The sequence below is a fragment of the Cebus imitator genome, unplaced genomic scaffold (genome assembly GCF_001604975.1).
Source record: "Cebus imitator isolate Cc_AM_T3 unplaced genomic scaffold, Cebus_imitator-1.0 Scaffold767, whole genome shotgun sequence".
Lineage (NCBI taxonomy): Eukaryota > Metazoa > Chordata > Mammalia > Primates > Cebidae > Cebus > Cebus imitator.
Window position 1 is genome coordinate 420382 of NW_016108082.1, and position 7093 is coordinate 427474.

Sequence of the window (7093 nt, forward strand, 5' to 3'; positions counted from 1 at the left end):
GGAATGGCCTGCTTAAGAGGTGACTCTCAGGCTCTCTGCAGGGAGCTGTGCACACCCTGCTGTAGATGATTTCTTGGGCTTCATGTCTGTCTCTGAGAAAAACTGAGCTTCCTGAAGGCAGGGATCAGCCTTGCCCACTGCGCTTCTCCGCAGCAGCTCCTAAAACCCTGCCTGCACTAGGACCATGCTCATGAGGTCTCTATGGGGTGAGGAAGAAATCCCAGCTTCCTCTCCTGTGAAATGGGGAGTGAAGAAGCCTCTGTGCAGGGCGGTCAGAGGAGTCAGTGAGTCAGAGCATGTTGAAGCATTCAGCATTGTGCCTGATATATGGCAGGAACGCTGAATGCACCACTCCCAACCCTGTGTTACCTGGCTGTGAGGCCATACAGTCCAGCAGGGGTTTGCGGAGCCTCTTCTGTGCCCATGAGAATGTGGCCTCAGCCCAGGACAGCATCTCGTAGGCCACTTGGAGAGAGAGGGGACAGTGAGAGCTGTCTCAGTCATCCTCAACTGCCAGCTACAGCCCCATCCTTGCTCTGACTCACCAGCTCCAGGGCAGCTTTCACAGCCCCCAGGGCCACACTGATGGGTCTGGGACCCCCGTTGCCTGGCATCCCGGGCACCCAGGTCTGCAGCCACCACATGGCTTCCTCTGCCCGCTCCCACGACAGGGGCCACAGTGTCACCTCCAGGTAGGAGTCCTTCAGTGCGGCCAGGGGCCCTGCAACTGGCAGCCAACACCCAACATGAGGCCTGTGGGCAGGTCAGAGGCCCAGTCCAGGCCTCATGGAGACAGGGCCTCTTCCTGGGATAAAGATGGTGAGGGGAGTGGGAGAAAAGGAATAGAGCAGCAGGCACTGGAGATTGCGGGTGAGTTGTCACAGCAGACCCGAACCGCCTCTGCATGGCCTGCTCATAGCTTGTCTGGGAACTTGGACTGGGGGAGGGTTCCACTCCTAGAAAGTGATATGAGGCTCTCTGCACCTGAACTGTTTGCACAAATGTGGTTTATGCTGAACCCCTGCTTGCCTCCTAGGAGTCTAACAGTGTGGTCCGCACCAAGCAGCACCTGCCAATGGGGCAGCCCCACTAAACACCCTGTGTCACATAATGCTAGGACAGCCAAGTGCAACCCGTGTGAAGGTGCTGGGACTGGGAGAGGACACTAGGTGCTGGCCCTGGTTCCCCCTGGACTCTGCCCCAGCCCCCTTCCCTTCACCAACACTCATGCCTCCTGTCACTGTAGTAAATGACAGCTGTGAACAGCACAGTGTGCCGAGTCATGGAGCACTCTTTCAAATTCACTGCCGTGTGGGTGGCCATGGGACTCTGGCACAACAGAGAGGATATGGAGGTGACATTCAACAGCTAGTCAAAGGGATACCCACCCTGGCGCTGGGCAGGGTCTTGGGGGCTCTGCACTGGGCTGGACATTAGCCCTGGATGGTGGAGAGGCCAGAAGTTCTTAGTCCTGCCAGGAGGGCAGTAGCTGTGAGTGTTTAACGACCACATGGCCACAGAGAGCTCATCGTGGAACCAGAAAGAGACCCTGTGGCAGTGAGCTTCACAGAAACAAGGATATGCTTTCTTTTGTCCACTCAAAAGAAAGCAGGCAGAAGACTGGAGAAACCTAGGCAGCAGGCATAAGGGATATTAGCTTGGAGACCCTGTAAGAATAAGACAGCAGACCATGGAAAAAAAGAAGGTTGGGCCAGGCATGGTGGCTGACACCTGTTATCCCAGCATGTTGGGAGGCTGAGGCGGGCAGATCATGAGGTCAAGAGATCAAGACCATCCTGGCCAATATGGTGAAACCCCATCTCTACTAAAAGTAGAAAAATTGGCTGGGCATGGTGGCACTGGGACCTGTAGTCCCAGCTGCTTGGGAAGCTGAGACAGGATTCACTTGAACTCAGGAGGAGGAGGTTGCAGTGAGCCAAATTCATGCCACAGCACTCCAGCTTGGGCAACAGAGTGAGACTCTGTGCAAAAAAAAACAACAAAAAAAGAAGGCAATAGGTCTGTAAGAAGTAAGGCGGGGGTCTCAACAGAGCTGGGCTGCAGGCTGGCGGGAAGCAAGGCCACCATTCTGATTAAAACAGAGCCATAGGCCAATGTGAGGGCTTAGGGCCCTGGACTGGGCGTGGATTTTGGTGCAGGGTTGAGCCCTCCCACCCACACTCACATCCCAGCTCATTCCACAGCTGCTCCAGCCCCACCTGCAGCCATTCCAGGTAAAGAGGCAGGTGCTGGGTCAGTGCCTGTGTGGCCTGGCTCTGGCCCCACAAGGTGGTGACGGCCCGACCACTCACCTGCATGGCCTCCAGCCCTGCCTGGGACAGCCAAAAGAGGAGGCTTGCCATGCCATCTGGGGTGCCTACAGGCTGTACCTGGGCAGGGAAGCCAAGTCAGATTAAGGGTGAGGTCCAGGGCAGAAAGAGTCCCAGACCTTCCTGCCCAGGGTGGGATGCCTGGCAAGTGGGGGCTACAAGCCAGGCCAGAGATGGAGCTCTCCACCCAATCCTTTCCCCCATGCCACCCACCAGGTGCTGGAAGCTTCTTCCAGAGGCACCCAAGGCTTGAACCTTCTTTTCCAGCCAGGCTTGCACCTGGGAGCCAATTGCTGCAATCCCGGACTGTTAGGACAGAGAAGAGACTGGGACTCCCTTGGGGCCACATAGGAATGAAATAGACAAAAGGTCTCAGTGCCAGCAGCAGGTGCAGGCCTCACACTGGGGCTGTGTGCTCTGGTTTCTAGGCACAGATGGACCCAAAGGGCTTGGGGTTCCTGGCACTGTGGCCTCTGCCCAGAGAGAAAATGGTAACCCCTTCCCTGTGTCCCAGTCCAGGCCCTCTCACCTCCACATGGCCCAGCAGGAGCCCCTGGCAGCCATACGCAGCCAGCAGGAGGCTGTGATTGGCAGCCTGCAAGATCAGGTGTCCCAGGGGCTGGAAGGGCTGCCTGCCATCCCGGAACAGGACCTCCACCTCTGCTGACTGCCCGTGGTCACATGCCCACAGCACCACATTCTCTTCTCTGCTCCCTGGAGCCAGAAGGGGACCTGCTGGGGCACGCTTATGTTTCCAGCGGCCTCCTCCTCCTCCACCGGTTTCCGTAGCTCCCTACTGCCCCAGGCCAAGCCTCAAAGTCCTAGAACTTGAGTACCTGGAGCTGTACCACCTCAATTGACCTGCTGAGCCACCTGAAACCCCCTCTTCTGTACCCTTCCCAGCAGCCTCACCTGACATGGCTGTCAGTGAGGGATGCCATGCAGTCCTGACAGGGTTTTCTGAGCCTTTTTTTGAGACAGGGTCTCACTGTCACTGAGGGAGGAGTGCAGTGGCACCATCACAGCTGGGACACAGGAGCGCACCACCCCACCAGGCTTTAAGTAGAGACGGGAGTCTTACTATGTTGCCCAGGCTGGTCTTGAACCCCTGAGCTCAGGCAGTCCTTCTGTCTTGGCCTCCCAAAGTGCTGGGATTATAGGTGTGAGCCCCTGGGCCCAGTCCCGACTTCTGAAATCTTAATACTGTACCCAGACCCCTCTCCTTTCTTGAGCCATTGGGGGCCATGACCCAGTGAGCCGAGTTGGGACCCAGGCACCACTCACTTTCCTCATGGGACACAGAAGCCTAGAGACAGCTTGGGGCCCTGGACATGGACAGCCTCACTTTCTTCTCCCTGTTGTCCACTTTTCCCTCCAACTGGACCAGGCTTTGATAAGCTGAGGTGGAGACCTAAATCCTTAGGGCATGGCAGGGACCAGGACCAGGACAGGTGTCTAGAATGGGGTAGGGAGAGGCTCAGAGGCCCCAAGAGAACACAAGCCTGAAGGAGGCCCTGCGAGGGAAGGAGCCTCAGCTACCCTGTATTCTACTCCAGACACTGCAGCTAACAAGCTGTGCACCCTTCAGTAAGGGCGGCACCCTCTCTGGGCCTCAGCTCCAAGGTCTGTAAAGCATACAGAACAATGCTTCACAAAACGTAGAAGGACTTAATAGAGAGACAGAGAGTGTGTGTGTGTGTGTGTTTGTGTGCACGTGTGTGTGTGCGTGTGTACGTGCATCTGTTATGGGTTGAATTTGATTTCTCACATATGTTGAAGTCGTGACCCCCCATACCCGTGAACTTGGTGTTATTTGGAAATAGTTTTTTTTGCAAATATCAAGTTAAGATGGGACCACAGTGGATGAAGGTGGACCACAGTGGATGAAGGTAGACCACACACCCAATGAATGCTGTTCCCAGGAGAAGGCCATGTGAAGACACCAGCCAGAAGGCCACCACGTGGGACAGAGGCAGAGACTGGCACAATGCCACCATAGCCAAACATTGCCGGCAGCAACCAGAAGCTAGAGGTGGTATGGAAGGATCTTCCCTAGGACTTTCAGAGGTAATGTGGCCCTGCTGACAACTTGATTTTGGACTTCTGGCCTCTAGAACTGTGAGACCAAACATGTCTGTTGCATTAAGCCTTCTGGTTGGTGGCAATTTAATACAGTAGTCCTTGGAACTTAATGCAGTGTGCTTACTACATGTGCAGAAGCATATTGATCTCTGAGGAGATCCAAGTTGGTAAGAAGGTACAGCCTAGGACTCCTGTTGAATTTCACAGAGCACAGTGTGATCCTGCCAGGCAGGTGGGGGCAGGGGATAGTCTGCAGACTACACAGAGTCGGCCTCAGCCCCGCTGGCTATCACTGAAGAGCGAGGGCCCCACACGCCTCTGTGCAGCCTGGGAGAGTGCCTGACCTGCCTGAATCTGTCCCTTATCTGTCCTGGGGCCACTGGGTTGTGGGGAGGAACAAAGAAGGGTGAGAAAGCCTTTGACCACTCCACAGACCCCAGAATGGAGCCAATGAGGAGGCACCGGAACAGCTGTCCCAAATAAATCTGGGACAGGGAAGCAAGAGGACCAGTCCCCTGCTGAGTGTCCACCACAGGCTCATTCCCGGGCATCTGGTTCCATCGGGCATGGGGCTTACAGATCTGGGAGCAGCCAGGAGCCTGGCTGGGAAACTGGAAGTGACCATCAGTCCCAGAGAACAAGAAGCTTGGAAGGAGAAGCTCCTTTGAAATGGCCACAGCTGCTGGGCTATCAATCCACAAATGCCATCCTCATCCAGATGCCAGGAAGGTAGGGAATTCCCTTCTCACAGCACCTACTATGTGCAGATGTTGTATAAATGTCTGTTTTCCTCCTAAGAATTCTGCAAGGGAGATGTTAGATGTTCTTATTTGACAGTGGGGAAGACTGAGGCTAAGCAAAGGAAAGTCACAAGGTCAAGTTCACCCAGCCAGGGAGACAGGAGGCCGATGGAAACACTGAGAGAGCACCTGCTGTGTCACATGCCTTGGCTATGTAGGCAGTGTGAACTGCTATCCAGACCCCCAAAAACCACTGTATGAAATACCTGATCCAAGATGAGGAAACAGATGTTCAGAGAGGTTCCTTGCTGGGATCGCCTGGCCAGGTCAGGGCAGAGTAAGCATTGGAGGCAAACTCTGCCCCTTCCTACTTCCCAGTGCTGCTGGGAGGCAGGAAGGGGAGGAGATGGGGCCATTATTAGCCATTATTGGCTAATGGCAGCAAATACTTATGTAGTGGCAGTTTTCCATCAGGCACTGCTCTAAGCAATCTATGCCTATGAACACATGTGATCTTTGTAATATTAACCCCATTGGAGATAGGGCCAGTGCAATTATTATAACCATTTTACAGGGGGGGAAACTCAGGTGCCAGGATGCAGCTGGCCTCAGATTCAAACTTGGGCAGCCCAGCTACTACCTCTCCTTTATAGGAAGGGCTGGGTGTTGGGCTGCTGGAGGAGCTGCTTTGTCTTGGTGCCAGGCCTAGCCTGGGGTTCAGCAGGTGTTCCCTGCACCCAGAGTGATGCTCTGGCCCTATCCAGGGTGCTCGTCTGCAGTTCCTCAGGTGGCCTCTAGGTGGCGGGGCCGCCCAGGCATTGAGGACCTGCTGGCCAGGGAGGAATGGGAGGGAATTCCTGGCATCTTTCCCCGGGACTGTTAGCCTGGTCCTGGCCATCCACCTCCAGTTCCCGGGAGAAGTCAGGCGAATGAGACCTGCTGTGGTTTCGGAGGGTCAGGCTGAGGTGCAGGCCGTGGTCTGGGGCTGGGGCGAGGCCCGAGGGAATGCAGCAGGAGCCCACCCTGGCCTAGGATGAAAGAGTCTGGGTGTCAGGCAAGCACTTGGGGTGGGGGTGTTGGGCGGTAAGAGCTGCTTCTCATCATCCCCTGCACCTGGAATATCACAGCAGCTATCACCTCCCAGCCTCCACGCCTGCCCCTGCCCCAGCTAACCTCTAAGAAACACAAATCAGGGCCAGGTGCAGTGGCTCACACCTGTAATCCCAGCACTTTGGGAGGCCGAGGTGGGTGGATCACGAGGTCAGGAGATCAAGACCAGCCTGACCAACATGGTGAAACCCCGTCACTACTAAAAATACAAAAATTAGCTGGGCATGGTGGTGCTTGCCTATAATCCCAGCTACTCAGGAGGCTGAGGCAGGAGAATTCCTTGAACCTGGGAGGCGGAGATTGCAGTGAGCTGAGATTGTACCACTCCACTCCAGCCTGGGAGACAAGGTTTTCCTGAAACCCTTTGTCTCAGGAAAAAAAAAAACAAAACGCAAATCAGACATTGTCCCCTGCACTTAAGCTTCTCTGGCATGGCCTGTTGACTGTTTTGTCTTCCCAACCTCACCTCCCTCACTCCCTCCCTAAGGGCTGCCCCGTGGTCCTCAAGACAAAGTCCTGCCTCAGGTACCTTCCCTCTGCAGGGCTCACCCTCACCAGTGAGACCCCTTTTCCAAAACCCTGCCCTCTCTCCCTGCTTCCTCCCTGCGCAGCATTTACCATGCCCTGACCACATACCAAACAGCTCTAGTTTGCTGTATCTTCCTGGCCCCACTGGAATGCACCACCCAGGAGGCTGGCACCTGGTCTGTCTCTTTCACTACCCAGTCCCTGAACCCACAGCACAGCCTGGTATAGGTAAAACACATACATGTTTTCTGAATGAACAGAGGAATAGATATTGGGTGGGAAAAGATGGTTCAGCGCTGAATC